General features: G+C 45.4%; 1 protein-coding gene across 1 annotated transcript in view; it reads left to right on the forward strand.

Moving 5' to 3' along the window:
• The window catches only part of st8sia4 (ST8 alpha-N-acetyl-neuraminide alpha-2,8-sialyltransferase 4), an 80,611-nt gene that overhangs the window by 28,346 nt on the left and 30,836 nt on the right, over positions 1-21,429 (forward strand). The gene's annotated exons all lie outside the window — the stretch shown is intronic.

Consider the following 21,429-nt stretch of genomic DNA (forward strand, 5'->3'; position numbering starts at 1 on the left):
CCTTCCTAACACTAAAGGAGATAAAGAATAGGTGTCATGAGGGAAACCTAATTGCAACCCGTTATTATTTGAACAGTGCGCAAAAATTAATCCATTTTCATTTAAATAGTAGTGCACAAAAGGCTTATGATTGATAACATAACCTAAACTTTCTGCAATTGAAATCTTTCCCAACAGTAAACTCATTTATCAGCTACATTCAAAGACAGTTCAAGTGAAAAGATTACTACTGAAAAGTTAATAGTCTGATGTGATTCTGCTTCTATGAAAATGTACATGTTAGAAATGGACTTAGGTCTGTAAATAATCTTTATTAACAGTTTTAAAAATTCATAAATATCATGGGCCCAAATTTGGCCCATTTTTTCCCGTTTTTTCGGCACACTCACCGGAGATGCGCCGGCTTACTAGGGTGAAAACGGCACCGAAATGATCTCCCCAGATTCTGGCTGCTCTGTGGCCTCTCTCATGGCTTGCCGTGGCATGGTCTGTCCATTAGCGGGTGGAGCTAGGGCGCTGTGCGAAAAAGAGTGCCAGCAGCTCAACGCGTGTGCACTGGAGGTTTCGCGCATGCGCAGTAACTCCTGCTCCCAGCCGTGCTGCAGCGTGGGACCCAATGTGTCCAGTCACTATCCCCGGCCGAGTGGCCTCACAATGCACCGGCCGGGCTGGCTGCTGGAATAGTCAGAGAGAGTCAGATCGCTGGAATAGTCAGAGAGAGTCAGATCGCTGGAATAGTCAGAGAGAGTCAGATCGCTGGAATAGTCAGAGAGCGAGAGAGTCAGAGAGAGTCAGTCAGAGAGAGAGTCAGTTCCCTGTGCTCTCCTGCCCGGTAGTCCCACCCACATCTATCCCCGGCCAAGTGGCCTCTCACACCGGCCGGCCCGCTGACTTCCCGGCCCCAGTTAGGAAGGTAGGACTTAAGTTTTATTTTTTATTTCTTCTTGATGGTTTTTATGCTTCTTGAATGTTGTTGTGCTTTGTTTAATGCTTTGTAGGTCCTCTCCGCTTCCCTTCCCGCCCCTATCTCTGGCTACCTGCGCTGATTTCTTAACTCTCTGCAAAGGTTTTCTGTGCGCCCACAAGTGGCCACATATGCTGGCCTAAGTTAGTTTGGAGCAATTATTAGCTGTCCAAAGTGGCTTAAATGGCCAAAACTGGCGTAAGTGGCTGATAACGCCCCCTTTTGAAAAAAACTAAACTAAACTAAAAAAATCCTAACTAACTCACACCAGCGCAAATTGAATGTGCAAAATGGGGATTTTTATGATACTCCAGAAAAATCAAGTTGCTCCAAAAAAATGGAGCAACTCCTGGCCAATTTTGGGCCCCATATCCCTATCTTAAAAAATATTATATAAATGGGACTACTGTATAGAGAAGGTAATTGGTTCAAATGGGAGGGACACATTGTTTATTATATGTCAGGCTGGCTGGTTGGAAAATTTCAGAGATCCCACTCCACAAGGTGCTTTATCAGAAAATTGCAGGTGCAGCTGCTTGTGAGGTCAGCCCTCAGTGGCAAATGATCTTGGAACATTTTGTCCTATTACTCATTTAAATAAAGTCATAAGTGGGTTATATTGGCCTCACTGTACCTGGTAATTATTTTGTCTATCCGCCAGTTTTTTTTAATAATCTTTCGGTTTAAGGGCGAAGTACATTGGACTAAATTCCCTCCAAAATTCCCGAATGTGACGAGGGGAAATACCGACATGTTAACTGATTTCTCTGAGGAACCCCTTGTTATCATGTTTTTATGCTTTAAAACTGCTGAGTAAAAGCAGGTTTCCTTCATTCAACCCATCGTTTTCATCCCATTGTTATGGAAGGACATGATATTTGGTTAGGGGGACTTCTGTACAAAACTTTCACTCCCAGACTGCCTGTAAACATAAAACACCATAATATGTGACAACAGGAAACTGAGTAAGTGTACAACAATCTTCCATTTACAACCTTTCGGGATAATGAGGTAACTCAGTGCTTCCTCTTTAACTGCTTATTTATAAGGATACATCTACAGTATTTAAGAATGAACTGGGTGCTATATGTCGACTGCTCAGATGCAAGTTTAAAGTTGCACCACCATAGTATTGTGAAGTACCAATATTTGTAAAGCTTGACAAATATGAAATAGCCCAAGTTTTATTTTGCAGTATGTGCTAAGAATGGTGTATTGTGACCATTGTATGCAGTGCACCCATTTTCAAAATAACATCACTATAGTCATTGTCAAGGTTCTTCAATGTATGACCTGACATTAAGGGTGCGAGGCTTGCATGTCTCCAGACTGATTTCTGTCTGGGAAGAAAATAATGCGAAATCTTTGAGTGTCTTCTCAAATTTAGGAAGACATTTTTTTCTGATTTGCCCCTCCCAAAACAATTAACAGGGAATCAAGGGGACAAAAAATATATTTCTTATCATGGAAATAACTGAGGAAAAAGCAGCTATGTTTTGAGAAAGGAGGAGGGAAGAAGACCAAATAAGCAAATCCACTGTAAGAAGTAGATCATAAAATATTGATAACGTAAATAATTAAGAAAAATAGGTTTTAAGAGGGAGGCTGGGCAGACATACATGTTTAAGCAGGTTTTCTAAAGTGGGAGGTAAATTCTAACTGTGAGACCTGTATCTATCAATATCGGTAAGGTATTTTTAATTCATTCTTGGGGTGTGGACATCGCTTGCAAGACCAGCATTTTTGCCCATCCTTAGTTGCACTGAGAAGGTGGTGTTACAACTGAATGTCTTGCTGGCCACTTCAGCGGGCCAAAGAGTCAAACCTGTTGTGTGTGGGACTGGAGTCACATATAGGCCAGATCAGATAAAGATGCCAGCTTCCTTCCCTAAAAGGCATTAGTGAATCAGTTGGGTTTTAGGATCCGGCAGCTTCATGGTCACTTTTACTGATACAGGACCAGCTTTTTATCTGAAGATTTTTTCAACGGAATTCAAATTCCCAAACTGCAGTGTGGGGATTTGAACTCTCACGTTCCCAGGATTATTAGCCCAGGCCTCCACTATGACACTACCACACCCAATATATATATAACGGGGCCAAAATTCAGGTCTCCAAAAAAGCCACTTACCAACAAAAAGCGGCGGCCAGGCAGTGGAGAGAGTGTCTGCCGACTTCCGGTCCAAGGTCGCCGCCAGCAATATTCACCTCAGGGATTTTTCTGGCGATCCCCACTTCTACCTCGCTGCTGCCGACCATCCTAAGTGCGTCATCAAAGGACACACCGCTGATCTCCCGCACCTGCATCGCACCTCCCGCGAAATTTAGTTCGAAAAATCTTAGATCCACCACACGGTACCCCCGACAGCTTTTTCTGTCTGTGCACCTTGCTTTTACTCTGTGAGCCATAGCAGCACAGCGGCCCTTCAAGATCAACTTCCAAATATGGAAAACCATCAAACGTGCATTCAAGAACGCAATCAAACTCCAGACACAACAATATTAAAAATAACAGAGCACGACTTTTTAAAAGGATCATCACCAATATGCAACAGCAAAATAAAAATTGCACATTTGATGTGTTATGTATGCATGTTAATGTTGTACTGTAACACTAGACCTGAATATACCTTCACCCTTTATATACCATACCTGTACACCAGAGGGTGCTGCTGCTGGAGACCTAAGGGTCACCTGTACACTGCAGGTAACCAAGTATAAAAGGGAGCTTACCTCTTGGTGTCCTCAATCTAGGAGCTGCAATAAAGGACTACAGTCTGTACAGTTCAAGTGCCATACCCCTGCCTCATGGAGTCATTAAGAGAGTGCTTGCATACACAATAACTGGTGACAAGATTACGAATTTCCACGCACAACATGTCTAATCTAAGCAACTTCCAACAATTCGCTGATGGGGAAGATTGGGATGCCTTTGTGGAAAGGCTAGAACACTTTTTTATCGTGAGCGACCTGGCTGGGGACTCACCGATCTTGCTAGCAAACAAGCACAGGGCCATCCTGCTCAGCAGTTGTGGGCCCAATGTTCACGGCCTCATCAGGGACCTGCTAGCCCCAGCGAAAATGACAACCAAGACCTATGCGGAGCTCGTAACTTTAATACAAGAACAATTTAAATCCAAAGAGAGCATCCTCACAGCCAGGCACAAGTTTTACACTCACCAGCGGCCCGAAGACCAAGAAATTGCTGAATATGCTGCAGATCTGAGAAGGTTGGCTGCACCGTGTGATTTTGGCGACCACCTCACCGAAGCACTAAGGGACATTTTTGTTATTAGAATCGGCCACGAGGGCCTCCTCCATAAACTGCTCTCTGCGGACACTATGGTCACCCTGCAGAAGACAATCAAAGTGAGCCAGGCTTTCATGATTTCGGTCTGCGACTCCAAACGGATGATGACCCACACCCAGGACTCTAACCCGACGAGTACAGTGAACAGAATGGCGGCTTTCAGAGGCAAGAATACTGCCCCGAGTCCCGCAACCCTGAGTCCGTCACATGGGACCAACCAGCTAGCCCCGTGCTGGTGCTGTGGAGGAAACCACAGGGTCCACCAATGCCGATACAAAGACTATACCTGCAAAGGCTGCAACACTAAAGGTCACCTTCAGCAGTTGTGTATAAAAAGTTTCACTCACCGAGTCGCTGAAGAGTTGGCCAATCACCTGGACTCCGACACTGATGAAGACGAAGCTGCTCAGCCCCTGGGAGAAGAGTACGGAATATATACCTGCTCCACCGAGAGTTCCCTGTGGAAAATGGAAGTAGAAATCATTGGGGTTCCAGTCTCGATGGAGATCGACACAGGGGCGAGCCAGTCGTTGATGAATCAGACGGCCTTTGAGAAACTCTGGGACAATCCCAATGAATGACCAAAAATGTCCTCAATCCAGGCAAAGCTGCTCACCTACACACAAGGCACCATCCCAGTCATTGGCAGCATGGATGTCCAGATGTCCCATGGCAGCGCGATGGACAAGCTCCCCTTGTGGATTGTTGCCGGTGATGGTCCAACGCTGCTGGGCAGAAGATAGATGAAGCAAGTCCAAATCGGTCAGAACAACAAAGGCCTCTGGGCCCCGGCGATCGACATCCTATGTGGATCTATCGCAGCACCTGGAAATCCTACCGTCCAGCTCGACTGCGTGACGACAACACAGACTGCACAACTCTGTGGTGAGATGATCCTCTCTGAACGATCAGACCTCACCTTCCGGGCCGTGGCAGGACTCCGAGGGAAGAAGATCGGCGCAGAAGGTAGATTCCCGGCATCCGTGGCAGAACCTGGGGAGAAAAGGATCACCGCAGCATACCTCGCAGAGAGAAAGAAGATGGCGCCCGCACCACGAGGCGAAGCACCTGGAATCAAGATGGCCGCGACCAGACCACGAGGGGCAGCGGTGAGGGAGCAACACGTGTTACCGAGCGGCGAAACGGATTGGGGTAAAGATTGCAAGGCCCTCTTAAAGGAGACCGGCAACCCAAAACAATTAAAGGGACAGTTCCACTCTAGGCACAGCGATGCCAGTGATATTAAAGATAAAAATGCAGTAAATGAATGCAGGTATACAAATGTAATGTTAAGTGGTGATGCCAGTAAGGCGAAGGGGAGAAATGTAACGAATGCTTCAAAAAGTGATGTAAGTAACAAGTTTGTACCGTTGAATAGTGATGCCAGAAATGGTATGTAACATGATAAATGTAACTCTGTACAGAGATACCGATACACAAGAAAGCGTTGTAAGTGCAAAATGTGAAAGTGTAAAGAGAGATAACAATGTCGAGTCGACTAGTTGCGATCGGAGCCAATGTGTCATGTATGCTAAAGGTAGAATGATAAATGATACCGGGTTCTACATGTATAATGTCAATGCCAGAGGAAACCCCCGTGGGAAACACCCAGGTCCAGCGGGCTACCTGATCATGTAGCCTGTGCTTTTGGGACCAATGTGATACCCCAGGAAGGACTCACACACACCCAGTGGGAACAGACCCACTGCAGGGACAGCGGTCAATGGGCAGCACAGCCACCACCACTGGCAACCTGCCCTAGATCGGCCCTACCCCCCCTGGCCACCAGGGCCAGCACCGGGAGCAAGAGGCCAGTACCGTCCAGCTTTCCCGGCGGAACCTGGGATGACCAGACCCCCACCACCAATGGCGGACAAGGAGCCCACACCACCCTGTGGTTCTGCCCACCACCAAACGCCACCACCTACCCATTCTACAATGTATATATCTTACCCATAGCACTGGCTCCACCACTGCGGAATCCTCCAACAGTGACATCCACATGGTCTTTGTATGGGTGGGGGGGGGAAATGGATGAGTGCAGCCACGAGCACAGGGATCACACCTGGCACCCACACAACCCTCACCACAACCTCCCACAGCCCACTACTGATCACCTCCTCATGTCATGGCAATAAGGACTTGGGAAAGGCTTAAGGGGGAGTGTTGTTATGTATGCATGTTAATGTTGTACTGTAACAATAGACCTGAATGTACCTTCACCCTGTATATACTATATCTGTACACCAGAGGGTGCTGCTGCTGGAGACCTAAAGGTAACCCAGTATAAAAGGGAGCTCACCTGTTGGTATCCTCACTCTAGGAGCTGCAATAAAGGGCTACAGTCTATACAGTTCAAGTGCCATACCCCTGCCTCGTGGAGTCATTAAGAGAGTGCTTGCATACACAATACGATGGTTTTCCCTTTTTTGTTAATTTTTTTGCAGTTTCCTTTAGCACTCTTCAATGCTTTTGGAAAACGTTTACACAATATAACTTCCTTTAGTTTCTTGATATCTTTCAAGCTTCCTGTGAAACTTGTGAAATGAGCTGGGGCTAGAACAACAACAACAACTTGTATTTATATAGCGCCTTTAATGCAGTAAAATGTCCCAAAGCGCTTGACAGGAGTGTTATAAGACAAAAAAAATTAATTTGACACTGAGCCAGATAAGAAGAAATTACGGTAGATGATCAAAGAGGTAGGTTTTAAGGACCGTCTTAAAGGAGGAAACAAAGACTATATCATCAGTCACTGCTTCAAAAACTACTGCGCAGTCAAGTCCTAGGTACACATGGGAATGCAACTGGCATTTCTCATAGAAAGTGTCAACCAACGGGTGTGGAATAAAATTCCTCAAATGTCCTCCCATTACAAGCCTGGCGACATCTTTAATGCTGATTAAAGTAGCCTTTTTAGAAGCTGCACCAAAACAAAATGCTAACTTTCATCAATGAAAAATACTTAGGTGGGAAAAGAAGCCAAACAGCGGTTTCCGTTAGTATGACCTGAGAAAAGATAAAGCTGATTGTATCCCCAGTGTTTTTTGTGGTGTTGTTACTCTGGTTGTAACTTTTAGAAACAACAAAAATCATGATGGCTGGTGTTCTTTTTGAGGAGTGGCTGTCATAGGAAAATCACCTTGATAATGAAACAACTTTGAGGATGACGTGAACTGCCTGTGTCTAAGTGCGACAGAGCTAACATTTCTAGTGTAAAACATGGCGTCCATGATCCTGCGAATGGATGTTGGTATCACTTATGCTGTGAAACACCCAAGAAATGTTTGGTGCAGAAAGTGATTGCCGTGCATGATGCTAGAGTGCTATTTTATTTGGATGTTCTACAGGCAATATACTTGATCCGTTTATCATGAGAGGAGCTGAGAGCAGAATCCATTTTGCCAATTCAGACCAACAGAGGAAGCAGCTTCATCTGACAGTTGAGGATCCCACGTGGGCACCTATAGCTGACGTTTCAAGCATCCTTGAATGCTTTCTGTTGTAACTGTCAGCAGTCGTGAGTTTTGAATCCACCTTCCATGTTGATAAGGACATTCTCATGTCTAGATAGCTGATCAGCATAGAAATTGCTGATGTTTTGCTGGAAAATGCTGCTAGTAAGAGTGAGAGTAAAGAAGAGGCCCAAACAAATGTAGCAGATGGAGGTAAAGAAGCCAAATCTCACGTCTCCCCCCTCCCCCTGTCTCCCTCCCCCACCGTTACCCCATGGCCATAGCTTGTAATTTGTGCAATTACTGAGGACATAGCTGACAACCAAGACAGCCGCTCCAATCACAGATGTTGTACTTGGCAGGATATTAGCTCCATAGCACTTCTCAGAGCTAGATAGAGTTGACGGTTTTGTAAATAAATATGTTGTTGGTAGGAAGGAAACCACAATCACAGAATATATTGTGAACTGTCTGGACTTTACCATGCACAGCTTGTTTGGTACTCAAATTTTGATCATGCACATATCAATCATTTCTTTGATGTTTTGTTATGCTTTTTAACTTTCCTGTAGCATATATTTTGTGATTAGCTATGCTATCTCATAAAAAGTGCGTAACTTGAGCTATCTGATCTTTTGAATTCTTTTTGAACAAAAATAATTCTGAATTAATTGAGTTGACTGTCCAACATTTTTTATGTGCAATGATGGTAGCTTAGCATGATTAGGACTGGTAAACTTGGCAAGTATTTCTTTTAACCTAGAATTGCTAAAAGCAATTGCACCATACTCTTACCCTCATGTTGACTGACAGACTGTGATGTTAATAACTCGGCACAGAATAAAGATTGAACTGAGACCTTCTTATTGTCTTTGGCTCAGTCCTGCAGCAAATGTTGCATTAGGACATAGGCCGCGATTTCCCCTACCTCGGCGGGTTTGGTTCGGCTGAGGTCAATGGCGGGTCCTGAACAAACTGGTGATTCTAGCCCGCTGTGTAGAAATGATTTTACGCTGATTGGACTTGTTAATCCCACCCAGCACGTTTCACGGCCAATTGAAGGAAGCGGATCTGATGACATCATTTGATGATGTGTCATCAGCTGGTTTCCTTAAAGTGACCATTCCAAACTTACTTTGACAGTTGTGCTCTCAGTGTTCTACAGCATTGAGGTGCTGCGAACACTGACAAGCACTGCACAAAGGTGCACAGCTGCACCCAGGCTCTCCCATGACTCCCGCCATATGCTTCTGGAGGGAGTCACAGCACGCAGGGAGGTTCTCTTCATTTCCATTGGGCGGAAGAGACCTCCCCAGAAGATCAACGCGGCCTAGTTGCACATTACAAGCAGTGATGTTGTCAGGAGGAGCAGGCTGCTGTGGCGCAAACCTTTCAATGAACTCAGTGGATCACGAAACGTTACTGCAATGCCACACTCAACCTCATCCTGTTATGCCACTCATCACATCCCCATCACTCTGCCTTCCCTACCTTACTCCTACACATCCTTACTCACACCCACTTACCTTTCCCCTCCACCCATCCCTCTCTATCTACATTATCACTTCCCCATCTCACTAACCAGCCTTCACACTCACTGTCATCCCAGTCCAATCATACCAACTAACAACACACAAGGGTAGGCACTTGGGTTTTTAAACCAATGTTCATGTAAAGTTTATGGTAATGTGCTGTCAAACATTGAAACCTTTATTTTCAACACTTTGTGTTTTTGGACCGATTTGTGTGCACCTTTGCAAGTGGCTTAGTGAGTTGCAGTGAATGGTGAGGCATAATGGCACCCCTCTGCAATGGTAATGAGTGTGAAAGGAATGGCTTGGGCATTTGGGGTGCTTTATGGGTTGGTGTGCGGTGGTGCCAACTTGGCACATATGGCAACCAGGGTGTACAGCATGAAGTGGCCATGGTGAGGCCATCCCTGGTGTCCTGGGCAGCATCCTAGGTGCTGATGCCCTGTATCCTGTGCAGCATCAGTTGATTATGGAGAAGGCTGGTGTTGTTATTGGTGCTGCTGCTGTGCCTGGTGCTGCTGTTGTTGGAGCGGATCGTGGTGGGATTCTGAAGATCAAGATGAGATTGTTTCATGAGCACCGATGTTAATGTAATAGATGGCAGGTGACCTTGAGCTGACAGAAGCGATCTGTCAGTGGTGAGAGAGGTTGTTCCAATGAGCTGACACTGGATAGAGAGATTGCTCCAAACACTTGCAAGCTGCATTATGCTCAAGGGGGGAAGGCCAATTTCAGTGGGATGAGAACGGATCTGGTCCGGGTAAACTGGAATCAAAGATTGGCAGGCAAAACTGTAATGGAACAATGGGATTCCTTTAAAGAGGAAATAGTTCAGGTACAGTTGATGTACATTCCCATTAGGGGGAAAGGTAGGGCAACTAAAGTCAGGGCTCTCTGGATGATGAAACAGATAGAGAATACGATGAAGCAGAAAAAGAGTGCATATGATAGATGCCAGGTTGCAAATACATCCGAGAATAAGGCTATATATAGAAAGGTCAGAAGAGAAGTGAAAAAGAAAATAATGGAGGAAAATAGAGGGTATGTGAATAGAATGGCAGCCAACATAAAAGGTAATCCAAAAGTCTTCTATAGGCATATAAATAGTAAAAGGGTAGTGAGAGGAGGGACTGAAAAAGAGACCTATGTATGGAGACAGAGGGTATGGCTGAGGTACTAAATGAGTACTTTGCATCTGTCTTCACCAAGGAAGAAGATCCTGCCATAGACATAGTGAAGGAGGAGGTAGTGGTGACACTTGATAGGATAAAAATTGATAAAGGAGAGGTATTAGAAAAGCTGGCTGTATTTAAAGTAGATAAATCACCAGGAGCAGATGGGATGCATCCTAGGCTGCTGAGGGTATTGAGGGCGGATATTGTGGAGGTACTGGCCATAATATTCCAATCCTCCATAGAAACATAGAAAATAGTAGGCCATTTGGCCCTTCGAGTCTGCACCACCATTCAATATGATCATGGCTGATCCTCTATCTCAACACCATATTCCCACTTTCCCCCCATACCCCTTGATGCTTTTTATTCTAGAAATCTATCTATCTCCCACATATGAAGTTATTGTGCAAAATTAAAGCACATAGGATTGGGGATAATGTATTGGCATAGATTGAAAATTGGTTAACTGACAGGAAACAGAGAGTAGGAATAAACGGGTCTTTTTCGGAGTGGCGGGGAGTGACTAGTGAGGTACCACAGGGATCAGTGCTTGGGCCCCAGCTATTCACAATATATATAAATGATTTGGATGAGGGAACCAAATGTAATATTTCCAAGTTTGCTGATGACACAAAACGAGGTGGGATTGTGAGTTGTGAGGAGGATGCAAAGATGCTGCAAGGTGATTTAGATAGGTTGAGTGAGTGGGCAAACACATGGCAGATGCAGTATAATATGCATAAATGTGAAGTTATCCACTTTGGTAGGAAAAGCATAAGGACAAAGTATTATTTAAATGGTGATGGCTTGGGAAGTGTCGATGTACAGAGGGACCTGGGTGTCCTTGTACACCAGTCATTGAAAGCAAACATGCAGGTGCAGCAAGCAGTCAGGAAGGCAAATGGTATGTTGGCCTTCCTAACTGCTTGTTGCACCTGCATGTTTGCTTTCAATGATTGGTGTACAAGGTTTGTCAAACATGACTTTCCTTTCATAAATCCATGTTGACTTTGTTTAATCTCATTGATATTATCTAAGTGTGCCATTATCACATCCTTTATAATAGACTCTAGCATTTTCCCTTATGTTTTACTGATGTTCGGCTAACCGGTCTGTAGTTCCCCGTTTTCTCTCTCCCTCCTTTTTTAAATAGTGGGGTTACATTTGCCATCCTCCAATCTGCAGGAACTGTTCCATAATCTATAGAATTTTGGAAGATGACAATCAATGCATCTACTATTTTCATGGCTACCTCTTTTAGTACTCTGGGATGCAGATCATCAGGCCCTGGGGATTTATCGGCCTTCAGTCCCATTAGTTTCTCCAGCACTATTTTCTTACTAATTATTATTTCCTTTAATTCCTGTTGCTCACTAGACCCTAGCATTTCTGGGACGTTATTTGTGTCCTCTTCTGTGAAAGTATTTATACCAAAGTATTTATTTAATTGTTCTGCCATTTTCCTGTTCTCCATTACAAATTCTCCTGTTTCTGTCTGTAAATCTTTTTCTTTTTACGTACTTGTAGAAACTTTTGCAGTCGGTTTTTATGTTCCTTGCAAGTTTACTCTCATACTCTATTTTTCCCCTCTTAATAGGCTTGCCAGAAAAGTTGAAGCCCATGGAATAAAAGGGACAAAATGGATAAGAAATTTGCTAAGTGACAGGAAAGAGAGAGTAGGAGTGATCAGATATGTTTCAGACTGGAGGCTGCTTTTCTTGATATATATTAATGACTTAGAAGTGGGTGTACAGGGCACAATTTCAAAATTTGTAGATGACTCAAAACTTGGAAGTATAGTGAACAAAGAGGAGGATAGTAATAGATTTCAAGATGACATAGACAGGTTGGTAGAATGGACGGACACGTGGCAGATGAAATTTAATGCAGAAAAGTGTGAAGTGATACTTTTTGGTAGAAAGAATGAAGAGAGGAAATATAAACAAAAGGATACAATCCTAAAGGGTGTGCATGAACAGAGAGATCTAGGGGTATATATGCACAAATCGTTGAAGGAGACAGGGCAAGTTGAGGAAGCTGTTAAAAAAGCTTACAGGATCCTGGGCTTCATGAATAGAGGTATAGGGTACAAAAGCATGGAAATTATGATGAATGTATAAAAGACTCGTTCGTCCTCAATTGGAGTATTGTGTCCAATTCTGGGCAGCACACTTTAGGAAGGATGTGAAGGCCTTAGAGAGGGAGCAGAAAATATTTAGAAACATAGAAACATAGAAAATAGGTGCAGGAGTAGGCCATTCAGCCCTTCTAGCCTGCACCGCCATTCAATGAGTTCATGGCTGAACATGCAACTTCAGTACCCCATTCCTGCTTTCTCGCCATACCCCTTGATCCCCCTAGTAGTAAGGACTTCATCTAACTTTATGAGAATGATTCCAGGGATGAGGAACTTCAGTTACGTGAATAAACTGGGAAGCTGGGGTTGTTCTCCTTAGAGGAAAGAAGGTTGAGAGGAGATATGATAGAGGTGTTCAAAATCATGAGTGGTCTGGACAGAGTAGATAGTGAGAAACTGTTCCCATTGGCAGAAGGGTTGAGAAGCAGAGGACACAGATTGGCAAAAGAACCAAAGGCGACATAAGAAAAAACTTTTTTTGCACAGCGAGTGGCTGGGATCTGGCATGCACTGCCTGAAAGGGTGGTGGAGGCAGACTAAATTGTGGCTTTCAAAAGGTAGTTGGATAAGCTCCTCAAAAAAAACAGCTGTGAGATGGGAGCTTTTATAGCACAATTGCAGCTGTCAAGTAAAGAAATGAACTCATGGTCACACAACTCCCGAAGGCCTTATCTGACATGATCCCTGAGCAGCGTAAACCTCGTAGACAACCTGGTAAAACATAAGAACGTAAGAAATAGGAGCAGGAGTAGACCATTTGGCCTCTAGCCTGCTCTACCATTTAATAAGATCATGGCTGATCCGATCATGGACTCAGCTCCACTTCCCTGCCCACTCCCCATAACCCTTTATTCCCTTATCGCTAAAATGGTTAGTTCAGCTCAAAATTATTTTTAATAGACTTATAATAAGGTCATAATGGCCAAAATTGCTTCCCCCGCCACTGCGTGTCGAGTCTGTTTAGCGTTGACAGACCCAAGATCTGGGAAAGTATCATGGGAGCGGGTATGACAGCAGGTTCCCGACCCACTGTCAATCATTCTGCTGGGAAATCACCTGCCACCCATCCCGTTCTCTGAGCGCCGGCAAATTCCAGCCATTGGAACAGAAGTAGGCTATTCAGCCTTTTGAGCCTGCTCTGCCATTCAACTAGATTATGGCTGATCTGTACCTCAGCTCCATATGCCTTGATATCCATACCTAACAAAAATATCTCTACGGAGATACTATGGGCTGGATTTTCCGGTCCTTTGCGCCCCGGGTTTCACACCAGAGTGACGAGATAGGCGGCATTCAGGTCTCCTGCGTCCCTTCGCAATCCTCCGGTCCGTTTTTGCGGCGGCGTTCCGAGCATCGCCGGGAAGAGCTGCGCCGGGTGTATATCACCTCAAGTTGCAACACCGTTTTGCCTTTTCCCCAAAAGTGTACCCGCAATGACTGCCTGGGAAGTCGGTGCAGTCTGGCATAGCCAATGGCGGTGAGGAAGGTAAATACTCTAAAGATAAGTGCGAGTATTTGTTCTTTTAATTCTTTTAGCGATTTGTGTTGTGGTGGTGTGGGTAATGTTTTGGGAATGTTTTTGTGGTTTTTTTATAAGGTTTTTATCCCCCCACCAGGCCTCTCTCAGAGCGCACACGGCCCTGCACTTTAGTTCGCGTGTTTCCCATCTTTGCACCATGAAAAGTGTACAACGCCTCCCTCCGCGCTGTGCCCCCTGATGCAGGGCCCAGATGCCGAAACCTCCTTATCAAAGTGAAAACCATTCCCGGCCGGTAACTTTACCGCCCTACCTCCATTTTCACCCCGAAAACAGAAAAGCCTAAAATCCAGCCCATAATGTAGTATTATTGCAGTATTATTTAAAGCCAGTCAATAGGGCTGCATAGCTTTTGGTACCAGTTCTATCCTGTGTAGTGGTTGGCCTAATACCAATTTTCATTGAAGTGAAACCTGGTTCGACATTGAAGAAACACCAGGGTTTCGGTTTCATTTTGTTATATTATTCATTATTGACTGTTTGGCACTGCTTAGAAACATAGAAACATAGAAAATAGGTGCAGGAGTAGGCCATTCAGCCCTTCGAGCCTGCACTGCCATTCAATAAGATCATGGCTGATCATTCCCTCAGTACCCCTTTCCTGCTTTCTCTCCATACCCCTTGATCCCCTTAGCCGTAAGGGCCATATCTAACTCCCTCTTGAATATATCCAATGAACTGGCATCAACAACTCTCTGCGGCAGGGAATTCCATAGGTTAACAACTCTCTGAGTGAAGAAGTTTCTCCTCATCTCAGTCCTAAATGGCCTACCCCTTATCCAAAGACTATGTCCCCTGGTTCTGGACTTCCCCAACATCGGGAACAATCTTCCCGCATCTAACCTGTCCAGTCCCGTCAGAATCTTATACGTTTCTATGAGATCCCCTCTCATCCTTCTAAACTCCAGTGAATACAGGCCCAGTTGATCCAGTCTCTCCTCATATGACAGTCCAGCCATCCCTGGAATCAGTCTGGTGAACCTTTGCTGCACTCCCTCAATAGCAAGAACGTCCTTCCTCAGATTAGGAGACCAAAACTGAAAACAATATTCCAGCTGAGGCCTCACTAAGGCCCTGTACAACTGCAGTAAGACCGCCCTGGTCCTATACTCAAATCCCCTCGCTATGAAGGCCAACATACCATTTGCCTTCTTCACCGCCTGCTGTACCTGCATGCCCACTTTCAGTGACTGATGAACCATGACACCCAGGTCTCGTTGTGCCTCCCCTTTTCCTAATCTGCTGCCATTCAGATAATATTCTATCTTCGTGTTTTTGCCACCAAAATGGATAACCTCACATTTATCCACATTATACTGCATCTGCCATATTTTTGCCCACTCACCTAACCTGTCCAAGTCACCCTGCAGCCTCAGCGTCCTCCTCATAGCTCACACCGCCACCCTGTTTAGTGTCATCCGCAAACTTAGAGAGATTAGACTCAATTCCTTCATCTAAATCGTTAATGTATATTGTAAATAGCTGGGGTCTCAGCACTGAACCCTGCGGCACCCCACTAGTCAGTGCCTGCCATTCTGAAAAGGACCCGTTTATCCCGACTCTCTGTCTCCTGTCTGCCAACCAGTTCTCTATCCACGTCAGTACATTACCCCCAATACCATGCGCTTTGATTTTGCACACCAATCTCTTGTGCGGGACCTTGTCAAAAGCTTTTTGAAAGTCCAAATACATCACATCCACTGGTTTTCCCTTGTCCACTCTGCTAGTTACATCCTCAAAAAATTCCAGAAGATTCGTCAAGCATGATTTCCCTTTCATAAATCCATGCTGACTTGGTCCGATCCTGTCACTGCTTTCCAAATGCGCTGCTATTTCATCCTTACTGATTGATTCCAACATTTTCCCCACTACTGATGTCAGGCTAACCGGCCTATGATTACCTGTTTTCTCTCTCCCTGCTTTTTTAAAAAGTGGTGTTATATTAACTATCCTCCAGTCCATAGGAACTGATCCAGAGTCGATAGACTGTTGGAAAATGATCACCAATGCATCCACTATTTCTAAGGCCACTTCCTTAAGTACTCTGGGATGCAGACTATCAGGCCCTGGGGATTTATTGGCCTTCAATCCCATCAATTTCCCTAACACAATTTCCCGCCTAATAAGGATATCCTTCAGTTCCTCCTTCTCACTAGACCCACTGTCCCCTAGTGCTTGCAAATAAACCCACAGACCCAATGGCATACTGCAAACTTTTAAAAATTCATTCATGGGATATGGGCGTTGCTGGCACAGGCAACGTTTATTGTCCATCTCTAATTTGCTTGAGAAGGTGCTGGTGAGCCGCCTTCTTGAACCGCTGCAGTCCGTGTGATGAAGGTACTCTCATAATGCTGTTAGGGAGGGAGTTTCAGGATTTTGACCCAGTGACGATGAAGGAATGGCAATATATTTCAAAGTCAGGATGATGTGTGACTTGGACGGGAACTTGGAGATGATGGTGTTCCCATGCACCTGCTGCACTTTTCCTTCTAGGTGGTAGAGGTCGCGGGATCGGGAGGTGCTGTCGAAAAAAACCTTGGCGAGTTGCTGCAGTGCATCTTTTAGATGGTAAACACTGCAGCCACGATGCACTGGTGGTGGAGAGAGTGAATGTTTACGGTAGTAGATGGGGTGCCAATCAAGTGGACTGCTTTGTCCTGGATTGTGTCGAATTTCTTGAATGTTGTTGGAGCTGCAATCATCCAGGCAATTGGAGAGTATTCCATCACACCCCTGACTTGTGCCTTGTAGATGGTGGAAAAGGTTTAGGGAATCAGGAGGTGAGACTGCACCTCCAGGTAACTAAAAGCTGCTGAAAATAATTCAAATTTCATTCATTCTCCTTCAAATTCAAATTTATGCAAATAAGTGATTATCTTTGAGTTGCCCACTCTTGTAGCCACAGTATTTATGTTGCTGGGCCAGTTAAGTTTTTGGTCAATGGTGAGAGGCTGAACCACTGCAGTACAGGGCAGTTTGTAACAACTGTTTATCTTAATTTTGTTGATAATAAAGATTCTTTGGCTTTTTGAACTATGTCTGGAGTTTCCAGTTTCATTGTGTACTCAATTTCTCTTTTCACAATTACAGCTAAACTTTAAGTATTGTGTTCAGAAAAAAATAGCACCTTCCATTGTATAGATACAGTTGCTTCATGTCACGTATCGACTAGAGAAAACAGAGCTGCGGAAACGCAAAGATAATCACTTATTAGCATAAATTTGAATTTGGAGAATGAATGAAATTTGAATTCTTTTCAGCAGCTTTTAGTTACCTGGATTTTAACAGTGTCAGCTATGGCTCAGTCAGAAAGTTGTGGGTTCAGGTACCACTCCAGTACAGTGCTGAGTGAGTGCTGCACTGTCGGGGATGCCATCTTGCAGATGAGATGTTAAACTGAGACCCTGTCTGCTCTCTCAGGTGGACGTAAAAGATCCTATGGCACTATTTCGAAGAAGAGTAGGGGAGTTCTTCCCGGTGTCCTGGTGCCAATATTTATCCCTCAATCAACATAACAAAAACAGATTATCTGGTCATGATCACATTGCTGTTTGTGGGAGCTTGCTGTGAGCAAATTGGCTGCCACGTTTCCTACATTACAACAGTTAATACACTCCAAAAGTACTTCATCGGCTGTAAAGCGCTTTGAGACATCCGGTGGTCATAAAGGGTGCTACATAAATGCAAGTCTTGCTTTCTTTAAATAATTGAAGATTTTTTGAGTACTATCAGACTTCAAGAGCAGCAATGCAAAGGACAAACGTCAGAACACCCTCATCCTTTTTGTAAAATGTGTTTTGATGTTCATTGTGTAAATTTAAAACTTTTGGGATAGATTTTTGCTAGGTTTGCGACCAGGTTTTTGCCTGGACGAAGCACAAAAACTACTTTTTTTGGCGCTAAACAAGTAGCACAACATTTTGTGCCCAGGCGGAAATTTCGGCAGTGGTTTTGCGGGGGCACTAAACTTAGCGCCCGCACGATGTTTTCACCGTTTGATGATGCCAATCGACGTGCAATGCTGCTGGCGGGTGGAAAATTCGGCGATATCGCCCGATTTACCGCCTGCCCGGGAACCCGCCAGCAAAAAACAGTCGGACCCAAGGTGCACCCAGCGCTAACGGCACCATTTTAAAAACAGAGCAGAAGTTCAGTGCATAAAAGGATTGGGAGAAGGCTGCGTTTTACATAGTGAAGTTTTATGTGAGTTTATAGTTTGTTTTAAAGGATATTTAAGGACATTTGAAAAAAATGAGGGCTATACTAAGTCAACAAGAAGGCTTATTGATGAGCATTTTGAGCGTAATTGAAGAGATCCACAGAGATATGGGAAGGAGGCCTTACCCCCCACAAGTTTCCGGGAACAGCGCTCATACCTGCAGCTCTCTAAGGCACAGTGCATTAGAAGGCTGTGCTTCTGAAAAGAGCTGGTCACAGAGATATCCCAGCTCATAAAGGCAGACCAACAGCCTACCAGCGGCAACAGGACTGCTCTGCCCGTCGAGGTGAAGGTGACTGCGGCACTTGCCTTCTACGCCTCCGGCTCCTTTCAGGCATCAGCATGGTACATATGCTCCATCTCGCAGCACACCACATATTGCAGCATTCGCCAGGTGATCACTGCACTGGATGCACGCAGGATAGACTTCATAAACTTTCCAATGACCAAGGAGGCACAGAATGAGAGGGCTGTAGTGTTGGACGAATTGCTGGCTTCCCCAAGGTTCAGGGTGCCATTGACTGTACGCACGTCGCCCTGCGAGCACTTTTCCTCAATCCAGAGGTTTACCGAAACCAAAAGGGATTCCACTCCATGAACGTACAGATCATCTGCGACCATATTCAGCACATTATGGCAATAAATGGCCAATATCTAAGGAGCATCCATGATGCTTTCATCTTGCGTGAGAGCAGTGTTTCACACACGTTCCAGCTTCAACCATATGGCCAGAGCTGGATGTTGGGGGACAAAGGTTACGGACTCATGATCCCCCCCTCCTCCGGAACCCTCAGACAGAAGCCGAGCATCGCCATAAGGGCAGCCATATAGCTACACGCAACACCGTCGAAAAGACAATTGGAGTGCTCAAGCAACGCTTTCGATGCCTGGACCACTCTGGAGACTCCCTACATACTCCGCTCAGCAGGTCTCTGAGTTCATTGTGGTGTGCTGCATGCTACACAACTTGGCCATCATGAGGGGACGGGAATTGCTAATGGGGATTGCAGAACTACCCCAGAAGAGGTGGGGCGGGGGGGGAGGCATAGAAGAGGAGCCTGGTGAGAAATTCATGCCACCACCACCACCACCACAGGGGAGGCCTCGTGGAGCTTTCGCCACTGCAAAAGCCTTGTCAGCAGCTCATAATTCAATGCTTTGCTTGAAGAGTGAACGGCTGTTTGACTGTTGCCTGCCCACTCTATCCACCATGTTGACTCTTATTCTGCAAATGAGATACTACATAGGAATGATTAAGTTGAACACAAGAATTTAATAAACATTGTAAACATGTTAAACATAATTTCAAAACTTAAATAAAATTTGAACTTGAACTTTGTAAACTTTTATAAAATAACAATAAAACAACAACCCCTGCACCGAACGTCTTTTACCACCGGCTCTTCCACCCCCTCACTCTAACCCCCCCGCCCTCACGTCATGACCCTACCAAAGTTGGCACCAGGAGTTTATGCAGCAAGGTGGCCAGAGTCCTACTGTATTGGGGGGAGAGACAATGGAGACGCAATGTGTGGATGCACTGGAGAAGCTTGGGGTATGGAAGGCCCGGCTTCTGGCAGGTGAGCTTCTTGCTCGGCCTGGCCAGTCACAGGGGATGTGGGTCTGGGTGTGACCCGGGGGACTGTAGTGTCACAGATGGAGGCCATCAATAGCGTGTGGGCATTGACAGCCTCGCAGGTTTCGCAGCTCGCACGGACAATCCGTGATCCAATCTCCGTGATGGTCGCAGATAGTGTCGCGATGTTTGCAGGAATCCTACCCAATATCTCAAGGAGCTGTCGGCTGAGCTGGATGCACTCCCTGGACAGTCCCACCATCTCCAGTTGTGCGTCCGCCCATCTGTCAGCGGACCGGTTTTGTTGACTCACCCTACACGATTCAGCCCCAGGAGTGCGTTGCTGCACGCCACGAGTACTTGGGGCCTCGGATGGCTGAAAGCCCGGGAATGTTTCATCCTCGGACAAGGTGTTGTCGGGTGGAAAAAGAAGTGTCAAATGCATCGCTCCCCCCCACCCCGCTCCGTCCGCTCCTCTCTTTCAAATTCCTTCTCCTCCTCCTCCTCCTTCCCCCAACCCCCACATGACAGTCTGAGGTGGAGGCTTCCATTGAAGGATTTGGCGCATGCGACTTCTCATCTGGAAATAGAAAACAACAGCCGAGTGGTTAGCAGTAGGGGAAGGGGCAGGATGACGTGATTAAAGTCACATAGCACAGGCTCAATCGAAGGGCTGCTGCTACTCCATTATATGTAGCCCACAGACACTGCATCACATTCCCCCAACCCTAGTCCACAGACACTACATCACATTGCCCCAACCCTGCCCAGGGAGTATGCAAGACTTACCCTCACTATTGAACGGGGGCTCAGCACCCCCACGGCAGTTGCCCTCCCTGAGGCACCAATCAGACCGGCCACTCATTTCTCGATGTCTGTCAAAGGCATGCTTCAGTGCAGACCACCACCTGTCCGCCGCTGCTCCCAGCGGTTGTGGGACATCTTTCCCTGCAAAGTTGACAATGGGAATGGTTACCTGAGTGCCCATCTGCTCTTGTAGCACACACAGGTAGCCCCCAAAGCACGTATAACATACTGTGTGTATTTAATACAGTCCTTTGTTTAATGGTCCTGGAAGTTGCACATGGTTCACGAGGAAGACATCGAAGTACAGAAACATAAGAACACAAGAAATAGGAGCAGGAGTAGGCCATTTGACCCCTCGAGCCTGCTCCACCATTTAATAAGATCATGGCTGATCTGATCATGGACTCAGTTCCACTTCTCTGCCCGCTCCCCATAACCCTTTATTCCTTTATCGCTCAAAAATCTGTCTATCTCCGCCTTAAATATATTCAATGTCCCAGCCTCCACAGCTCTCTGGGGCAGAGAATTCCACAGATTTACAACCCTCTGATAGAAGAAATTCCTCCTCGTCTCAATTTTAAATGGGCGGCCCCTTATTCTGAGGCTCTGCCCCCTCATTTTAATTTCCCCTACTAGTTGAAATATACTCTCTGCATCCAACTTGTCGAGCCCTCTCGTTATCTTATGTTTCGATACGATCACCTCTCATTCTTC

Source organism: Pristiophorus japonicus, chromosome 1 (assembly GCF_044704955.1).
Source record: "Pristiophorus japonicus isolate sPriJap1 chromosome 1, sPriJap1.hap1, whole genome shotgun sequence".
NCBI lineage: Eukaryota > Metazoa > Chordata > Chondrichthyes > Pristiophoridae > Pristiophorus > Pristiophorus japonicus.